This window comes from Castor canadensis, chromosome 7 (assembly GCF_047511655.1).
Source record: "Castor canadensis chromosome 7, mCasCan1.hap1v2, whole genome shotgun sequence".
Lineage (NCBI taxonomy): Eukaryota > Metazoa > Chordata > Mammalia > Rodentia > Castoridae > Castor > Castor canadensis.
Genome location: NC_133392.1, coordinates 94,400,514 through 94,421,134, shown reverse-complemented (window position 1 = coordinate 94,421,134; position 20,621 = coordinate 94,400,514). Strand labels below are relative to the sequence as shown.

Below are 20,621 nucleotides of genomic sequence, written 5' to 3'. Positions count from 1 at the left end.
TTATTGGGCACGAGGTTCCTCTTTAATTAGATAAAACAGTATCAGGAGGTCAACAGGCCACATGTGCTGTGGCTGAATTTCACCAGGTTTCTATACAGCAGAAAATGACTCAAAATGAAAATGAATTGAATATTCAAGCACAGTTTGCCAACTCCACTGAAAAATAATTTTATCTGACTTTATTACATTGTGATCATTTCCTGAATGCCATAAAATGCTGAGTAGAATAATAAAAATTGATATGTATATTGACATTTCAGTTTGCTAAATAGAAGCTTAGAAAATATAAACAGCATTTGGTCTTTGAAAATCTTTAGACCAACCATTCATATGGTGACTAATTCACTTACTTGTGAATACCTCACTTGGCCTTAATATAAACAGTTTCTGAAATGATTTCTCACCAGAATATTATGCACATCTTTAGTTTGATTCAGAATTTACATGCGTAGTTTGCATAATTTTGCATCAGAGTGTCTGCTTTAAATTCGATAAAGGTCACTGTCATTCATAATCAAGAAGAAGGTAGATTAAAGGTCACAATTCGATTTTTTTTTTAAAAAACCTGATTAGATGTAGAGGTTCGTTCATGTGATTCAATATCATTGGATAAGTGTAAATCATGAGTCAACAAATTAACCTCAGTATAATGGGTGACTCACAAAGACTACAATCAAAAATCATATTTGCACATTTTTTCCCCAATGAATAACATGTTTGTCTCTATGTAGCAGTGACAGATACTTCAGTTAATAGTTTCAGCACTGGGTGTCTTTTATAATGTCATTTGGTTTCAGGAATGACATAAATGACAATTTTATCTCCAAAATAAAGTAGTAAGTTATGATGAATTAATAATAGAGAGATGTAGATTAGCAACTCCCTAAAGGCCTATGGTTACTTCTATCTCTTTTCCCCCCTGAGGTAGTTCCTAGTTCTGCCACTCTTTTTAAAGGATGGAGCTGTCACAGCAAATTTCTCTTTTATACCTCTCACGGACACTTACACACTCCTGTATACCCTTCAGTGTCATGACATCTACTCAGTATTTCTGCCTGTGATTAGAATGAATAAATCTAAAATAAACGTAGCTCATGGCAGGCAATTGGGCTTTTTGGATTTGATGAGCTTTTTAAGGTTTTTGACAATGACTTGAACAAATGGAAAGCAGTTGAAAATAAACAAAATCTAAGTTGCAGTATATATTTATTTTTTCCATAAGTCAATGTGAATATCTAAAGGAGAAAAATTAGCACATCTTTCATTCCTGTTTGGAGATTTGGCAAAAGAACTGATCTGTTAACATCAATACCTAATATAACAGTTACTATACTGTTATTACCAAAATGCAGAGTCTGGTTTCCTCATCTTCCCCCCATCACCCCATTATTCGTCTTGTCTATTTGTTGGCCTCTTAGCATAGGATCAACTACCAAAATAAAAAAAGAAAAGAAAGGTAGACAGGCAAGGAGACATCACCTTTTTAAAGTAGATTGTTTATTTTTTACAAAGAAAGTCAAACATTTTTAAAGGAACTATAAAGGTTAAATGGCTTAAACAGATTATAATTAGTTAATTTTGTTAAACATATGCCAGATCAATTTTACATTATTTTAATTACCTTTCGGAACAAATGGTTTGGTGAACAAATTCACTTGATGTTCAGGATCAAACAAAATTACCTTTCCTCCGGGTAGGCTTAAGTTTCACAAAACGATTTGGAAATGACCTCCTTTGCTTTCATCTAAAAATATCTTTGGATTTAGAAAATGATTAAAGTTGGATATATTACATCTTAAGCCAATCATATTTTATCATTTTTGTAGCTTATTCATTCTTTAAAGTGGAAAATAATGAAACTTCACTAAGCAGCTGTTCCCCCCTTTAAGGAGACTCTTGGAATTCGTGCAGTATCATGGCATTTGTAAGATTCATTCAACTTTTATTTCTGCCAGGAGACATATATTGTATTCTGGTAAGTTTATGAATTATTTTTTTCTGACAAGAAATAGGAATTAAAACTAGATGATCATTAAATATCATGACCAAATCAGAGACATTCTGATTTATGTCTCTGCAGTATATGTGTGTGTGCATCGATCTTTACTCATAACCACAGTTAAGCAGTCCCTGAATTATAAACACTAGCTCCCAGACAGTTGGAGGAAACATTAAAAAAAAACCCATAACTGTCTTTCCCCTACCCCAATTTACGGCATCTAAAGATCAATATTGAGAAAGTGCAAAGATAATTTGCCTCTTCTTTTAGTCCTGTGGAGTTAGCATATTATGATAACTTTCTAATGATATCTCTGTTTCTTTTTGCTTACAGCAGTGGCTCTCAACTAGGGGTGGCTTTAATTGACAAAAGATATTGGGTGATGTTTAGAGACATTTTGGGTTGGACATGGAGGATGCTGTTCTGCTGGTATCTACTGGGTAGAGGCTACGTGTGTTGAAAACATTCTAAAATGCACCAAACAGTCCCACAGCAAAGATTTATTCTTTCCAAAATGTCAGTGGCACCAGGGACTTTTGAAATGGACAGAGCATTTCTTCACTCGGTGCCTCGTCCCTTTAACACCTCTCTTCCCACCCCTACTCCACTCCCATATTTTCCGTGAGTAACTCCTCCTCACCCTCAGAACCCCCAGGGTACTCATCCCCTTATTCAGGAAAGCTCTGCTGACCTCATCTGACTATGAAAGCACTTTTCCATACTACCTCACACCGTATCACTCTGAGCCCTAACGACTGCTCTATTCTGCATCCCGTACTAGAAGATAAATCTGGGAATTACACTTTGTATTTCTAACATCTAGTAATGTTTGTTCTCTATAATTGTTTTTTAAGATTTGTTGTTGAATGAAGTCAAGTTTATTTATAGAAACAATGCTGTACAGGGTGTATCAATGTATCTTAAATAGCATTAAAAATACTACACAATACATAAATTGTAGCTTCTGACCTGAAAACATAACTGCCTTTAAAAATTTTGAGACATTGCCATCAAAAAGCTGAGCATCATTAGGGGTCTGCCTGCATGTTTACATTTATTTACCTGGATATGCATTAAAACATAATTATGTATTTATGAACATAGCTTGATTGTGAATGTATGTATATGTGTATATGTGTCTATATAATTTGAATAAGGTATACACTTTAATGAAGATACTCCATGATAGTCTTATAAATATATACATATATAACCAAATCAAGCATATTTTCACTTTTACACCATTAAATTTTCCAAACTCTGATTACTGCTTATACTTAAGACACAAAATATTACACTGGCAATAAAATAGGAAATAACACTCTCCACATTTAATGAACATAGGTGTCTTTAATGAAATCACTGGTGCTTCTATATATTATATTTTCTTGATTTCTATGTTTTTGGTTATGAATATGGTCCATAAAAGTATCACATTCAAAAAATTCATCTTACAACTGAATAGCAAGTAATAGGTTGATTTGATGATTATTACTGATCAATAAAAGGTCACAAATTCCTTTTACATCAATTGTACTTTCAACAAAAATATTCTGCACATGGCAATATTATTTTCCTGTGTTATTCCATAAAGAGAATACATTTTGAATCTGGCATGCCTGTGATTAATAAAAGCAAAGTAAGCAATTAATTTGGGTAAGCCCAAAAAATTTACTTTAAACAGAGCTTAAGCATTAAGGACACAGCTTTTGAATCAGAAACATTTGTGTTCCATTTCATGTTCACCATTTAGAAGCTGTGAGATCTTAAGCAAGATATTTAATCATCAAAGCCTCATGTTCATCTGTAAAATGGGGACAAAAACTACTGATAGCCACCTCACGTGGTTCGTGTACAGATAAGTAGAAAGATATTTAAAAAGAACTTAGACCAGGACACATAAGTTAGCTCAATAGCTTGGTGGCTGATGCTAACACAGGAGTGGCTGCAAAGTCATCAAGATGACAGAGGTGATCTGGTAGTATGAATTCAGGCTCTCTTAGAATTTCGGAAATAGATACAATAATATTTCTGTAGCATAACTATAAAATTGGATTTATATTAGAAAAATTTGCAAAAGAAATACTTTTATATGTTTTCTTCTTACTGCAATTATAATACTCAGCAGTATTCATGCTTTATGAGCCAACTCACCACTCTTCAATGGATTGTCCCACAAACTGCTGAAATCCTCTCTGCCTTCTTTCTTCTACCTTCATCCTTCCCTTGCCTCTAATATTCATTTGATTAAACACCAATATTGTGATATTGCTTGCTTTTTTGTTTGTAAAAATTTAAGAGTGAATTTCAGATTTATACTTGTTTGCTAAACCTATCATGCTTCCTTATTTCTCCACATCCTACCATGACTCACCAACACTATTAATACAAACCCAGATTCTTTTTCAGCAGGGTATATCATAGATAAGAGAGGCTATGAAACAGGCAAGTTTCTTGTCAAACTAGAACTCCCTTCTTTCTCCCATACTGATACCAATGGGCCAGTGAGCCAAACCCGTCTTTGGGAACAGCATTTCCAGAGTCAATCATAGAGACGGGACTCAACTAATTTTGAATGAAACTGAGATTATGAACATTTCTAGTGAATGGTTATATAAAGGCTAAAATAATCATAAGTCAAGTTACTGTGAGTTTTTAATTGCATTCATTAATTTCATTTCTTAAAATAAGGCAATAATTGTAGAGGAACATAATATCCATGCACTATTTTGTCTTCTAGACCTCCTGAACGAACTGTTTAAAAATGTTCTTTTCATCTTTACATGATCACAAAGAGCTGAAATTCATAAAACATCATTACAAGACTTCAGTCATGTTAACTTTTATTTTTGATTAATTTTATGATAACTGAGAAATAAGTAAGGCATATTTATTTGAAAATTTAAGAAAGTGAAATGCTTTAACTACATATTTCAATAGACTACTCTCTTTTACCAACATATTTAAAAAGCAGATGAAATAAGAAAAAATCACTTAAGCTTATTTAAATCCATATGCATTTTATATGTGCACTTTGTGTATATATATGATATGAATAAAAGAGTCTGGATCTTTTACTTGGAGTGAAATACACATTTGTGACTTTTACCCTCACATTAGCTATACTGAATATGAATGAAGTAAATATGCTTACACAAGTTACACATGAAACAACCTGAAAAAGATAATCGATGCCACATATGACAATAAGCATAACCTAGAAGGCAAGGGTGTAACTCTATATCAATTAAAAACATGCAATGCACAACTTTAAATGAGGCTTTTCTATCAAGGAACTTTAGTTTGGGAGGAAAAAAGATCTATGGGATTTTAGTTAATCATAAGGTTAATATACACCCAAGGTAAGATATGGCTGCTAATAAAGAATACCACCACCTTAGGCTAAATTAATAGACATTGTAAAAAAAGGACAGTGGAAAGAATGGTCCCATTACTTTCCCTAATTATTAGATCACATCTGGCATACTGCAATTAATCCTTTACAATTACAGAACACTGAAAAATACTGTATGTCAAAAAATCTGGGGCCAAGCTGAAAAAGACTTACAAAAACCATGCCCTATAAGGAATAGAAAAGAAACTAAAGCAGTTACCCTAAATAAAAGAAAACCAAGTGCAGATATAATAAACAATTAACATGATCACTATGGATACAGTTCAACAAATAGTTATTGACACTCTGTGGCAAGTACTGTGTTTATGTATGACATAAACAGAGAAAATGAAAAATAAACCAGTTTTTTAACCAGTTGTTAATGGACTTTATATTCAAGGAGGACAGATTAGATGTTAAATAAATAATCACACAAATAAACATTTGGTAACAATTAAGCACAAGTAAAGAAAAAGTTACAATGAAAATATAAATGGCTTTGGTTTACTTGAATGGCTTATCTGAAGAAGTGCCATTTAAACCAAATAAATAAATCTGACTAGGGGAAAGGAGTCATCCCAAACAAAGAGTGTAGCATATGCAAAAACACGGTCAAAGCCACTAATACTGGAAAATGCTTGGTAAGCTTGAGGAATGGAAAGAGGAAAGGGTGACAAAAGCATTGCGAAGAATGAAGTGGGAGAAGAAAAGGAGGGCCAGATTGGTAGTCCTTTGGAGCCACATAAAGACCTCCCTCTAAGTGCTGGGAAAATCTACTGAAGAATTTAAGCAGAGTAAGGCAGATTAATTCATTTTTGCAAAGGTCACTGTGTCTGTAAGGGTAATGTGTTGGAAACCAAGAGGGGTCCCCTTAAGAGGCTACTGCAATAGAAGAGACAAGAAATAAATTCATTTGACCTCAAGTGGAGGAGGACATGGAGAGTGAATGAAAAAGTTTCAAAAGATGTTTTAGAGGCAGTATCAAGAAAATGTAATGATGGATTGGATATGGTTGGAGAGAAGGAAATATGACCCCATATGAGATCTGTGTTTTCTGATAAGAGTAACTAGATGAATTACTTCAGAGGAGGAGATGTTGCAGAAACTTTAAGGAAAAAGTGAAAAGCCTTATTTGGGCCACAATAATTTTAACAAGCTGGATGAACTGGGCTTTTTTTTTTTTTAAGCCTATAAAGACATTGGACAATTTTCATACAGTTTGGGTGACTATTTCATGAATTATCAGGCTTGTTCTTCAAAAGAGCAGTTCCACAGCCACAATGTCAAATTTACAAGGTGGTCAACTTCAACTCAGTTAACAAAAGAACTACTTTTAAGAACTACACTCTCCAAAATAGTTTTTATCTTTAGAATGGGATAAGTTCCCACTCACAGTAACTCTGCTGGCAGAAACAAAGCTACCAGAAACGTTTTGGGGTTGGTTTGTTTGTTCATTTGTTTTTTGAGACAGAGTCTCACTTTGTAGTGTGCACAATCACACCTTTGAATTTTTTTTTTTTAAATATGCTCCGGAAAACTGGGAATGTTGGAGAAAAAAGAAAAGAAAAAACAAAACAAAACAAAAACTTCACTTAGGTCACTGCAGGTATTTGGTAAACCATTTAACTGCTGATTACTGCTGGGCATGAGCCTACTCCCTTTATTGAGTGTATCAAATAGCTATTGGCTTTTTTCTGAAATGTGCACACTTTCCCTCTAACACGAGTGGAGGTCAGCTCCACACTAGAAGTAGGCTGCAAAGGTTAGAAGGCAGGGGTGTATTTTCCAATAGGACTCTGAGCCATGATGGTTAGTACTCTGTGTTGTGTCCAGTGATACTCTGAACTCTCCCAAAGCAAAGTGACTAATTTACTATGGTTCGCTTTCTCACTCTCCTTAATCTGAGCCCCAAGCATCCTTCTCAACCTAGTCCTTCCAGACGATCAATACCCACCGATTGGCATTGTCATTTGAGATGATATTCGATTCAGTTGTCATCCCTGCTCAGCTCCATGACTCACAGCTCTTAAGAGCCTCTTCGTTCAGACTCCACTGGGGATGAGAAACCTGATGATTTCTTCTAGGCCCAGAGGATCTTGCTGAGAAATTCCTACCACTTGTCAGACAGAGCAGTCTTTTTTTCCCCTTGTTAGTGCTTCATTTTTCCTCTTAAAAAAGCCTTGAAAAATTAAGAAAATTCATTAGTGCCAGGTATATAGATATATGCAGGTAGAAAACTTAAGTGTGTCATAATATCTTGGTGTGCAATTACACCTTATGGAGAGTGGGAGAAAGAATTAGCTACATAACTCAGATACGCTATGATAGATACTGTGCTTAATCAGAGGCATAGATTTGAGGAAAAGTATTCCAGACCTCAAAATGAAAAGACAAAGGCTTATTTTTCTTTTCTATAGACCTTAGTCTACAGTAATAATCGTGTGCCTTGTGACTGTGGTTCAGGGATAGTACCTATCACATTAAAGTTCAATTTTAATATATCTAGAGCTCTTTAATAAGACAGTCTGTTAAGACTAGGGCACTGACTGATTAATAAGTTGGTTCAAGTAGACTTTCATTCGGGTCTCAGGAATAAGTGCTCTGTCTAGTTGATGAATTTCCACACTAAACACAAACGCTGTTATTTGTCATATACTAACTGTTTTAATGGGCCATTCTTCATGATCTTTAACAACCATCAATTGATCTCTAGGACTCAGATGTTGCACTGCAATACAGCTATGTTCAAAGACTCTAAGTTTAAGTGAACTACAATACAAAAGGAAGAAAATTTAATTTGCTCTAGGGACAGAAATACATTATGCACCGTAACGAAGATGTGAATGACAAGCAATGACTCGGGGCTCTTATTTTTCTCCACAACAAAAATATTGTAATCAATCCAGACAGTTATATCTTCAGTTCTTAAGGCTTTAATAAAGGTAAGCCCAAGAATTCTATTTAGACTTTCATACGATTGCATCGTGAACCATCAGAAATAATCAAATATGTGTTAAATCAGCTGAGAGATAAACTGATCGATTTTGAACTTGTAAAACATAAACTCTTGAGATAGCTTAATTTCCACATTTATCAGTTGTGATTATTTTCCCACTTTCTCCTTGCTTTAAAAATGACATCACACTCAGATTTCCCTTTAGCAGACTGGCAGGCCTAAGCCATTTAATACAAATAAAACCCAAAATGCTTAGAAATGAAATGAGTTGTTTTTTAAAGGGCAAACACTTCAGTCCTAAGAGTACAAGGGATATGCCTACTTCTTTATCTGTTAGTCTTCAGTGACTACATGTTTTATGCATTTCATACATAATGCTTCATGGGATTATAAAATCCAGACTCTAGAACAACCTTAAGTTTGCTGAGAATGGAATGGGACGGGAGGAAGGACATGTGCTATTGAGAAAAATCATCCCATTCCTTTATCTTCCAGAAGATCTGCGGAAACCTTTCCTTTGGAAAGTGCTCAAAGACAGATCAAATGTGATAACAAAGGTTCACTCTCTGAACAGGTCTGCTTTGGAAACTCGAGGTGGGAAAGAAAGGCAGCCTATGCCAGAAACTGATTAAATTTCAGTCATCTATCCAAAGCAGTCCCTAGTTGCTTGTAAAATGCTCCATATAATTACAGTAACTACGGGTTTTAAAGGAATTTACACATTAGCCTTTATGGTGGAACTTTCTTTGTGGGTGCATTTCAACTTTAAAATCAATATCCCTAAAATAAACTTTAATAAGATTTATTAATTTTATCTATGTGGACCTTTTAAAAGTCAATATCAAATATCTTTCTCCAGATTCCTCTTGGCATTTGAAGAAGCTTAGATATAATCAAATGTCATGCCCTCTGTACGTTACGCCATCATTGTTCTATGACTTTGCTCTTGTATACAACTTAGCCATATTTTAAACTGTGAAAGAGTTGCGAATCAATACAAAAGACTGTTAAAAATGTCTGGGTCGTCCTGATACATGACCTCAGTAGTATGGCCAGGGTCCATTAGTTGCTTCTTCAGCTGTTATCTTGCTCAGTGTTAGATTTGAATAAACCAAGGAAGTAGTTGACAGCCCCAAGCTGAGCCTGCCCTGTGATGAGCAAAATCACTTCTTTGAAACAACTTACAGAATCAGGGAACAAAAAAAAAGGCTTTTGGAAAGTGGTATCCCAAAGAACAACACTGATACCGTTCATTCAAAGTGCAATAAGGAGCACTTAGAGGATACCACAAACTTTAAACCGTTTTCTTTTCAGAAAAGACTGAATACCACCCTTTCTTTACAGTAAGCTTCAAAGGGCAGGAATCCCTACCAACTTCCCACTCAAAGGTTTACTGTCAAGTGGCCATGGTCTTAATCCAGACAGTGATTTTCTCACCCCATTTTTTGTTGCTAAAATAAAATACGTGAGATTGGGTAGTTAATATGGAAAAAAAAGGCTGATTTTGGTTCACAGTTTTGGAGCTATCGAAGTCCACACTCAGACAGCCACATCTTGGGAGCGCTTCCTGTGCATCAAAACATGGCAGATGGCATCACATAGTGGAAGCAGGAACAGCACCTCCAGAAAAGCCAAACATATTTGAGGTGACTGCATAACAACTTGACTTCTAACTCAGTATCTATTGACCTAACCCCTCCCAAGAGAGGAGCATTAAGTAAGCTGTTCCAAGGGTAGCACCTCCATGGCATCATTACTGGTGTCCCAATGGGTCCCACCACTTACAAGTTCATCTACCTCTCAACAACATTTCATTGGGAACCAAGCCCCAGCACATGAGCCTTTGAATGACAAGTCAGATCCAAACCATAGCTGCAATTAGTTTTTACAATTTTCACTGGAAGGACCAGTTTTAAAGAAGTCAAATTTTGAGAACTTCATTGACATCAGAAAAATTCAATCAGTAAAGCATAAAAAAAACCTCAAGTTTTGTTATATAACGAGTTTTCCTTTTTGCCTCCTTTTACCTTACCCCTCATGAGATCTAGTCGCTTGAAAAATAGTTTCTGTGTAATATATGTTTTTATAATATTCTGGAAAACTCATTAGAAAATGAATTCATAATATCAAAACTAAACTGTACTAGTTAGTCATACCGTAAAAAGATAGTTAGCCAAGATAAACAGTAAGTCTCTCCACTGGGATAAGAAAACGATGGACAGAACAACATTGCTAACTACCCTCTAGTAAGGATCACCTCAATTTCAGTATCTTTATTCACCTAACACAACCATAAGCTATCTTCAGCCACTCTACACACCCACACACAGAAATTACTATTTGACACTGCATTGACTCAAAACATCAAAGGGCACAGAAGTACTTATCTATTTTTTAGGCTATCCTTTACCTGGACTTATCTATTTTTTAGGCTACCCTTTACCTGGGCTTTTCATTTCCTTTGTTATTTGTTAGTAAAAGATATTTCATATGATCTAGAGAGGGTCTATCCACTTGTTTAGTATTGGGTCTACCTGCTTTTGTGTAAAATACACTTAACAGTAGTTTAATCAGTTCTTATATTTTTCTTGCATGCACTAGAAGTCTGGAGGTGGTCTGTTCAGAACTGGTATAGTGGTTCCATAATTAAAGCATCTGTGTCTCTGCTGTCTTGCTCTGCCACCATGGCCATGAATGGCTTCCATTCTTTAAGATTGCCTTGTTTGCAGGATAGCACAAAGCTCTAGGCATTATGTTTGTTTTGTCAAATAGAAGAAAGGGCAAGGGAAAAGGGCTTGCAGAGTCATCCTACTGAATTATTCTCAGAGTACTCCCCAACCCCTTATCTCTAAAGACTCAGATTTATGTCTCATTATCCACCTCCATTTTGAAAGGAAGTTAGGAGATAGTTTTGTGGACAGGTAATTTTGTTTCAAATAATTTAGGGAATCTGATATTTAGGAAAGGAGGAAAATACAGTATGTATTAGGTGGACAATTAATAATCTCTGCCACAAAGCTGTAAAATTGCTCCCTAACAAGTTTCCAGGGTGCCTTATTTGGGGACTCTGCAACATCACATCTAGTGCAAAATATTTCTCCAAAAGGTAGATGGAGATTTTGTTACTAAAGACCTTTTGAGTTCGTATGTCTGTTTGATCAGCCCCATGTTTTAGAAGTGAAAGCTCTAAATATAAAGTGCAATTTTTTAAATAATTAGATTTAATCAAAACTACCTGAACCACCAACTGTTTTTTAGGTGCCAATTTAATTTTCATTTCTGAAATTTTGAGATGATACACATGTAAGGTTTAAGCAGCAATTATTTTCAAAGGTTAAGAAAATCAGAAAAAAAAAATCACTGGCTTGCATCATAAAATTATTTGTGTTCTGTTCTTACCTGAAATATTGTAGTGACCAGTACATTAGTATATTGCTCTAGAAATTGTGACTATGTTTTTTTATAGGCTAATTGTTATTTGACAACTCTGCTTGTGTAGATTTCCTTCTTTTGTTTTGCACATCTCTGATGATTACTTTTAATTTGAGTTTAGGTGAAATAGAAATAAAACTGTTATTTGATTGCTCTTAAATAAAGTAACAGTATTTTTTTGTCATCCACGAGGCATTTTCATCTCGAGCTGGCATATGCCATATGCCAGTCAGCTGGAACACCATGAGATTAAAGTCAATTAAGATATGAGTTCTTCCTGACCATGCTTAATGTCTCATCACCATGATGAGAATGGCCAAAAATATCTGAAATACATTGATGCTTCACAGAAAAATGGGGTCAGAAGTTAATCTCAGTACTGACCCAATGGGGATTAATTCAGATTTCTAAAATGGTCACATGTCACTGAATGAAGCACATGTGATAAACTGCCAGGCCCTTGACATCCACAGGTCATATCCGATTAAAGAAAAGGGAGGTCACATATTTTTATATTAACACATATACATGCTTCCTTGGGGAATATTCTGCTGCTGGGGAAAATACAGAGAATGTTATTTACCAATAACTGCAATGTAAAAACAACTAACAAATCTTATGTGATCAGAATCAAAGTGCACTTCAGGGGTAAGTTATCTGGAGAATTTGGATGTCCATAGGTCAGGAATTATTATTTTAAAAGGGAATATCTTTAAAACTCAGTCAAATTAATGGATCATTTCTTTTATTCTATTTCATTTTCGTCCATGAACACAAAGCTGTTAACACATGGCATACCTAATCACCGTTACCACCAGCTGCCAACAGATGCATCAGTCAACAACAAATGTATTCTGATCATGTCCTGGAAAGAACTGTTTCACACCTTTGGAGGCTGACATCTGCACCTTGTGGAAGTGCAAGAAAGTGTTTAAGGTTTGCATTTATTGACAGCTGCTATGTGCATTTGAGAAAACATATAAACTCAAAGGACGTTTTTGAGGAATTCAGAACACAGATTAATAAGTGTCACTGTTACCATTTAAAAGTTTAAAAAGATTGATTTGGCTGATAAGTGTGTACATGACTGAAGCATAAACTTCTTGAGCACTAGAACCATTTTTTAAACATATTTGCATGCCCCATAGTGACTGCCACCGTGCCTGGTATATTGTACACTCTCGATAAATATTTGATGATATTTTACTTTGCATCTACATCAAACCAGAGTATCCAGCTGGTCAAAAGGGGACTGTTTTTCATTTTTAGATCCCTTTGCTTCCTTATACTCAGACTCTATTTAGCTGCTTTTTTAAAAAATCGGAGAACACAGAGCTGCCTTGAATAAGAAACACATGTAAATACTCAAGATGCTAGGCAACTTAGACAAAATTTTCACATTTGCAAGTAAAATAGATGGCTTTGGAAATTATTCATGTTACTACTTAAACTCTGAAATAATGATTAGAAAATTTAGAGTCTTTCGTGGTAGGCTATTTTGTGTTTATATTTTGAGACTATAGTATCAGGTAGTAAAAATACAGACAATATTATATTAAGTCACAGTCATAATAAAACTATTAATAGGTGCTCATCTTTTTCATGATTACTGCTTCTATATTTATTTTCCCCAAATAATTATTAGCTCTACATAAATAATATACTTTATTCCCTTGTTAGTTAAAAATGATGTTTGACATTAAGGAAAGGTCAGGTATCATGAATGGGAAACCACAATGTGCATTGCCTTTACGGATTATTGAATTAAGAGGTACATATATTTGACAAAGTATAGAAATCAAATAGCTGTCATGTTAGCAGTGCCCTTTTACATACCATAGATTTATTGACATTTACTAAACATAAAAAATGTTAAAACTTTGAGTGCTTAGTATGCATTATGATATAAAACCTAATATCACTTCCCTGAAGATTATGTGAGAGCATTTTAATCAGAGTAAATTCACCAATTGAGTAGACATTAGATTTGAATAAAAGTTAAACAATGATATTTAATTTTAGCAAGCACAAAAAAGTTCAGTCACTCAAGTCAGTTAAGTTGTATCTATTGATTTGGGTGTGAGTTAAATCTATATTACAACCCCTACACACACATACTAAGATGGACTCTTTCTATGGGCTCAAGTTGTACTTAACATTTTGATGTGAAAAACATTCTACAATTCACAAGGGTGCTTACTGCTATAGATGTTCATGAAAGTGGCTTTCCAAGAGGAAAAATATTATAGTCCAACTCCATGCTTTTTATTAAAATACAAAGTCACAATGCAGGCTTTGTATTGCAAACTATCAAGGGAACTAAACTGAATATATGCATTCAGGTTCTAAAATATGTACTTTCATAATCTCATTTTTTCCCTGATAAACAACACAATTACTATACTTAATTCTGAGATCTACTTTTTTATTATCAGTAAAAGAAGCATTAATATTATAATAATTATAAATAGTAATTTTTATAATATCTTGCAGAAATTGAATAAACCACAGAAAAATTTGTAGAATTTTCATGAAGTCTTTCATAAACCGATCAAATTGGGTAAACACCTTATAGGGACAAGTTAGTTTATATTCATCTGACTTAGTGATATCCATGTTTCAAGAGATTTTAGAAACACTAAGTTCAGACCTCTTCATGGAAACACAATTTAATTCTAAGTAAATGCTCTAGTTTGCCATTACCTGGATGATTACATGGCCTTTGAAACTTATATGAGCTTGAAATACACCCCAAATGCTGAACTCCTCTGAGCAAACATATATTTAAACGTATAACGATAATACTTTTATATGAAATTGAACCAAATACCCATAACATACGCGCCTTTCACCTTATTTTCTCTAGTAATACATCAAAGCAGGAGAGTTGGTTTTTTAAAAAGGGAGGGAGGTAGGATTTCATATGAAATTTGAAAACACCCTGAATCTGCTCTCTTACTTAGAGTAAGTGGACTTAAAAGGTGTACAAATGCCAGAGACATATTTTTTTGGTTCATTCTTCAAGACTAAGGTAGTGTCAAACCTGGGGACTCCACCCAACCTTTACCTTCTTTCACCCTGGGCACCTCTCTAACCTTTTTACCATTTCAGAGATGAAAGTTCTCCAAGACAAAGAACAAAAATTCACCTCCAAATCTAAAGGAAAGTGACAGACAACATAGTGCTCTGTTTCCACCCATCCCTTTGGGATATTTTAAACTCTGAAACCTACCTGAAAGTAATCTAAGTTTAGGTAGGAGTTTCTGAATATTTACAACTCCAATAGCATCTATATGCATCTCAAAATTAGAGCAGAGTGATTAGATACACAGTTTTGGAATCAGCCTGTGTCTTTGTCTTTGTTTCACCATTTATTAACTGTGTAACTGAGCAAGTTACTGGATTGCTCCAAGTCAATAAATAAGATCTTTATTTAATCCCTTGTTACTCACATGAAGAGGATGGCTAGTTGCTGGTCTTAACCCACTGGCTTCCAAGAATCTCCATGATGTGAAGTTAACCAGTCACATGGAGTCAATGTGACTTGTTAATGACATGGGCTTCCAGCATTCATTCATCTGCTACCCCATTATCCATGCAATAAATATTTACTGTGATATTATTACAAGACAGTGAAGGATATTATGCTATAATAACATTCGAGTGAGGAAAGATATGCAATAAACAAGCAAACAAATAAAATTATTACTATTGAATGATGAGTGCTTGGAAGACAGTTTTAAAGGGAAATATGACCAGGTAGAGAATAATCAGGACAGAGCGCTACTTCAAGTGATCAGGAAGGCCTCGTTGAGGAAATGGCTTTCCATTGATATCTCAATGACAAGGATAGCAGGCATAGGAGGATCTCAGGAAAGAGCATCCCATTCAGAACTGTAAGAGAAAGAACACTGGAACAGTACAGATGGCATCAGTCAAGTCCTTTGTACAGGCTCAAGCTGGTGAGTGCAGATGAAACCCAGCCAACTCAATAGGGCAGTGAAAGACAGAAAATAGGGGGAATGGGTTTAACAAAGTGTCTGAACTCACTTTAGGCACATTTGACATCAAATCTGTGCTCTACCCTTTGCTAATGTGTGACCTCAGGCAAGATGCTTAAACTCTCCTAGCTTCCATTTTGGCCAGTAATGGAAATGATATTAACTACTCCTGCCACATCTTGTCAGTGGATGATATTGTGAATGTTAAGAGCCTGTTCAGTACCTCACACACAGTGAGCCTGTACAATTATAGCAATATATCATTAAAGTGATCCATTGTGAAGATACAACAGATATGACTTGGTGGTAGTAGGTACTAAGCAATTTTCCTTTTTTCAGTTACAAGTACATTTTATTGAAATAATATAAAGTGGGTATGGCAAAGTAACCAACCTACAAAATTATTTCAATAGCTCTACTTATCCATTAGAATATGAAAAATAAGCTCCTATACATTTCAATGTTCAACACTTTCAAATGTTCTGTTCACTAGAAGATTATGTGATATATTATCAAAATTCCCAACCAATTTACCTGGATAAAAATTTGAATGCAGTGTCAGCCTCCAGATCCAGCTTTTACTACAGCATTAGAGGAACAACAGGTAATAAACTTGCTATGGATTGAATGCTTGTGTCCTTCACAAAGTCATATGTTGAAACCTAACATGCAGGTATTACAAAATGAGGCCTTTGACATGCGACCAAGACAGCCTTTGCTCTACTAAATGATTTTAGTGTGCTTATAAAATATGCCTGAGGGAGCTTGTTTGTCCATTTGCTATGTAAGAACACAGTCAGGAGACATCTTCTTTGACACAGAAAGCCCTCATCAGACATGGAATCTTCCGGTGCCTTGATCTTAGACTTCCCAACCTCCTAAAAATTGAGAAATAAAACTTTGTTTTTTATATGCCAAGCAGTTTATGGTACTGATGGTTCTTTAATACAGCAGTCCAAACAGAGAAGACAGGATCAATCCTAATATTCCCAGAACAACCTAACACAGGCTCTGAAACCAGCCAGGTTGGGTTTCATCTGCACTCACCAGCTGTGAGCCTGTGTAAAGGGTTTGACTTCCTTCTCCTTAAAAGAATACCTGTAGCTTAGCTATTATATGAGTGTCAGATAGATAAGGCAGGAGAGGTGCATATTATAATTTTTTACATAAATTAAATTCCTAAGCATTTAACTATTATTGTAATCCATGATCCAGTCTTTTTATCATGCTAGTTTCATTCCTTTAAGACATGTTTCTTGGACTGAGAAGTGGCTCAAGCAGTGGCCAAATGTGAGACCTTGAGTTCAAACCCCAGAACCATGCAAAAATAAAAAAAAATAAAATAACACATACTTCTTATTTCAGGATAAAAGTTTAGAAAATTCTTCCCATTTACAATTTCCTCCAATATATCATGATATTATCTACCATTTTATTGACTTAAAAGAAAAGTCAGTTTTACAGTTTTGGTTTTCTAGTCATTAAAAGTGGTAAGTTACATGAATATGTATTTCTCCAAAGGCCTAAGTTTAATTATTTTAAAGGCCTCAATTTTTAAAAAGAAAGTAGTTTGTCAGCATTTAAATGTGACTATCTAGGAGTAGGGAATGTCAGGTGACTTTTACTGTATTCTTTTCTTTATATATGGCCTATTAACGTTTTTATTTTCTCAGAATTGGCACATGTAAAAAATGGCTGCTCACCTTGGACTGAAGTCATTATCACACATTGATTATCAGTCAGTACCTCAGAGGAATTAGTTGCCCATCAGGGACAATAAGAATCCTCTCAGGATGGATGTGAGGAAGACAGGGGAAGATGAACAGTAGAGAAAGCATTTCCAGGAAAAGGGAAATGGAAGGTGTCTATGGTAATGGTTTAATGAAATGGGGTATGTCAACATTTTCTATGACCACTAAGAAGCCTTCTTTACTTGTCATTAACCATTGCAAATTTCTCCTTTTAGTAATGAGGGAGGTTAAGTAACAATCTCAAGGTTGCATATGTGGAAGAGCCAAAATATGGAAGCCAAATGGGTATGAATCCAAAATCCCATGAATGCTGTGATAGCATATGCTTTTTAATATTTGTATATGCTTCTGCACTTAAATTTTGGGTGTGTGAATTTTTTCACCTGATTTTCACATACACACACACAAAACCTGTTGAATATCATTACGTCATTTTACAAATAAAATGGTAAAGATCAGACTGCCAAGTTATTTAAAATCATATACTCAGAGCCAGATCTTAATCCATAATTTTTGACTCAGAATAGCATCTTTTAGTACTGCACTGTTTTCACTCACTAATTGGTCACACACACAAAATACCAAAAGGTATTTTTGGGGTAAGCCCAGCCCTTACCCCAAAACTGTGATTCCTGCTGCCCCAAACACACAATTTATTTATTTATTTATGTTGACTGTACTTGGGGGTTTGAACTCAGGGCCTTGTGCTTGCTAGGCAGATGTTCTATCACTTGAGCCACATCTACACACAATTTGGTGTGGTAAATAAAATTTGGTTTATAAGAGAACTCAAGGTCTCTTTCAGAGTACAGATGTACAGAGTACAGAATTAATCAGAAGTTATAGATATAATTTTCCCTGTCCCTGACACATTCTAACTACCTCCATTTCGTCTAATATTGGTCATCATTCTCAATCAGTTTGGGAAGAAGGATCAAAATGCATGCATTTCTTCCACCATCTCTCTTAGCTTTTGCTGATTTTGAGATTTATTCCTTCCTTTATTCATTCAATAGTTGTTAAAGCCTGCCAGCCAAACTCCAAACTGGAGCTATAGTGTTAAAGAACACACCTCTCCCTCACAGGGTTTACCAATTCTTGCTACATTTAGTGGGCAACTAAAGTTTTTAATCAATAGAATTAGTTGGAAATCTAGATCCCAAATTTTCCAAATACTTCCTTTCTTCAGTAAGTCCCTGTTTCCAATGCAAGACTGCTCTCAATGTGGCTGTTTAAGACAAGAGAGATTGTTATCATAGCCCCATTGCGATGACCTTCACTTTATCTGTCTTTTCATTCCTGATTAATGTTCAGTGGCCTTGTCAGAGATTCTCCTCCACTATGCCAATCTGCCACTTCCAGACCTGTTTTGCCTCTTTTTCTTGCCTGCACAATTCAGAACAGGATTTCTGAAAAGATGTTTGTGCCTGTAATAAAGCTTTTCCTAAACATACTGAAAAAAAGAACATGAATATAACTGACTGTGACACTAATCAAGGAATAGAAAAGGGAATAGTTCCACAGTAGCTCATCGTAATGCTTTATTTTACTCTTTATGTTGATTAGAAATAGTTTTCTAGTTTCAAATCGTATCCAGCTACAGAATAAGGTGAGACTACAAGTCTTGATGGAGCCCATTAAATCTGCCCGTTTCCTTGATCTTCCACCTGAGTTGGGACTATTTCTTAATTGCATTAGTAATTCTCCAGATGAGTGCAGAGAGGATTCATACTCACTGGAGTTTCTTGATGATTTAGTTGTCATTTTCAAAGATTTTATGAAGGTTTTCATATGACACGCTAGTATGATGAGATCTCTCAGAAAAATCACCATTTGCTCTGTGGTAGAAAGACCAAATCTTCCATGTGTTTTTATGATTGCTAATATTTGGCCTTTCAAGTTCATTACCAAGTTATCCCACTGTCCATATCTATTTTCTTAAGGTTTCCTTTAGTCTACAGGATTTAGTAGATGACAAAAAATGCTAATGATGGTGCAGGGGGTGAATTCCAGTATGATATATTTGATATATTGTAAGAACATTCATAAATGACACAATGTACCACCAGCCAACACAACAAAATGCTAAAGAGAGCTGCCACATGTATAAGTCCATAAGTACATTGGCATATGTTTTTTATTTTTTCAAAGTGACTATTCAAGCACCATATTGTATCAAATGACCAGGTCTACTCATATGAGGTTTTGTTAAGTGCATTATAAATTCTATGCATCTGCTTAAGTCTTTAGTCAAATAATTTGCAAATGTAGATCTAAATTGGATCAGAGTCCTTTGGTCTGTGGAATATTACTCTCAAATTTAATTCTTGTTTTTCCCCCTAAATAGCCTTCCCTAAGTAGAAAAATACCGTGAAATACCGTGCATGTTTATTTATATGATTATTTTAGAATTTCTCTAACCTGAACTTGGTGTTGACTTACACAATTAAGACTCCTGTTGCGAGGTGGTGAGATTCCTTCTTAACATATTGCCAACAAATATTTTCTTGCTATCTAGTTTGGAGCAAGAACCAATATATTAACTGATAGTGCAAAGATCAGTGCCTAACTCTGAGCTCACGTGATAGAAATTAAGTGACATAATTTTAAATGGATAAAGAATATCTAGGCTTCAACAAACTTCTTCACATTTGTAGAAATTACCTGAGTAACTCTACCACAACCCTAGATATTTAATAATAATACTAAGAAGTACATAGCATTTACCTTGTGCCAGGTAAGGTTCTAGGTACTTCCTTAGTCTATCCGTGCAAAATATTCTTACCTCTCTTTTGCTGAAAATGCAATTGAAAACACAGAAATGTTATGGTACTCAGGTAATTTCAGACAACTTAGAAATTTCACTCTGGTAATCTATTGTCAATTCCAACTTCTTATTTAAGTGCATGGGACAACTCTCATTGAAGTTCAACTCGTGATCTTCAACTTCACTCTTCCCAACATTTCTAATTCCCCCGTCTCATTATCTAGTCTAAAGGCCTAGAATGTTCTCTCATCTTCCTTGTGGCATTGACTCTTACTCATCCCGCCAATACTCATATTATGGCCTACTCTCTTCCTTGAACCA

General features: G+C 35.1%; 1 protein-coding gene across 4 annotated transcripts in view; it reads left to right on the top strand.

Annotated features, from left to right (window-relative positions):
- Positions 1-20,621, top strand: part of Adgrl2 (adhesion G protein-coupled receptor L2) — a 620,387-nt gene that overhangs the window by 8,279 nt on the left and 591,487 nt on the right. The window contains exon 2 of one of the 4 annotated variants that reach the window (XM_074079628.1): positions 12,561-12,717. The exons of the other annotated variants lie outside the window; for them this stretch is intronic. The gene's annotated coding sequence lies outside the window, so the exon portion shown is untranslated. The remainder of the gene's footprint in view (positions 1-12,560; positions 12,718-20,621) is intronic. 4 annotated transcript variants of the gene reach the window in all.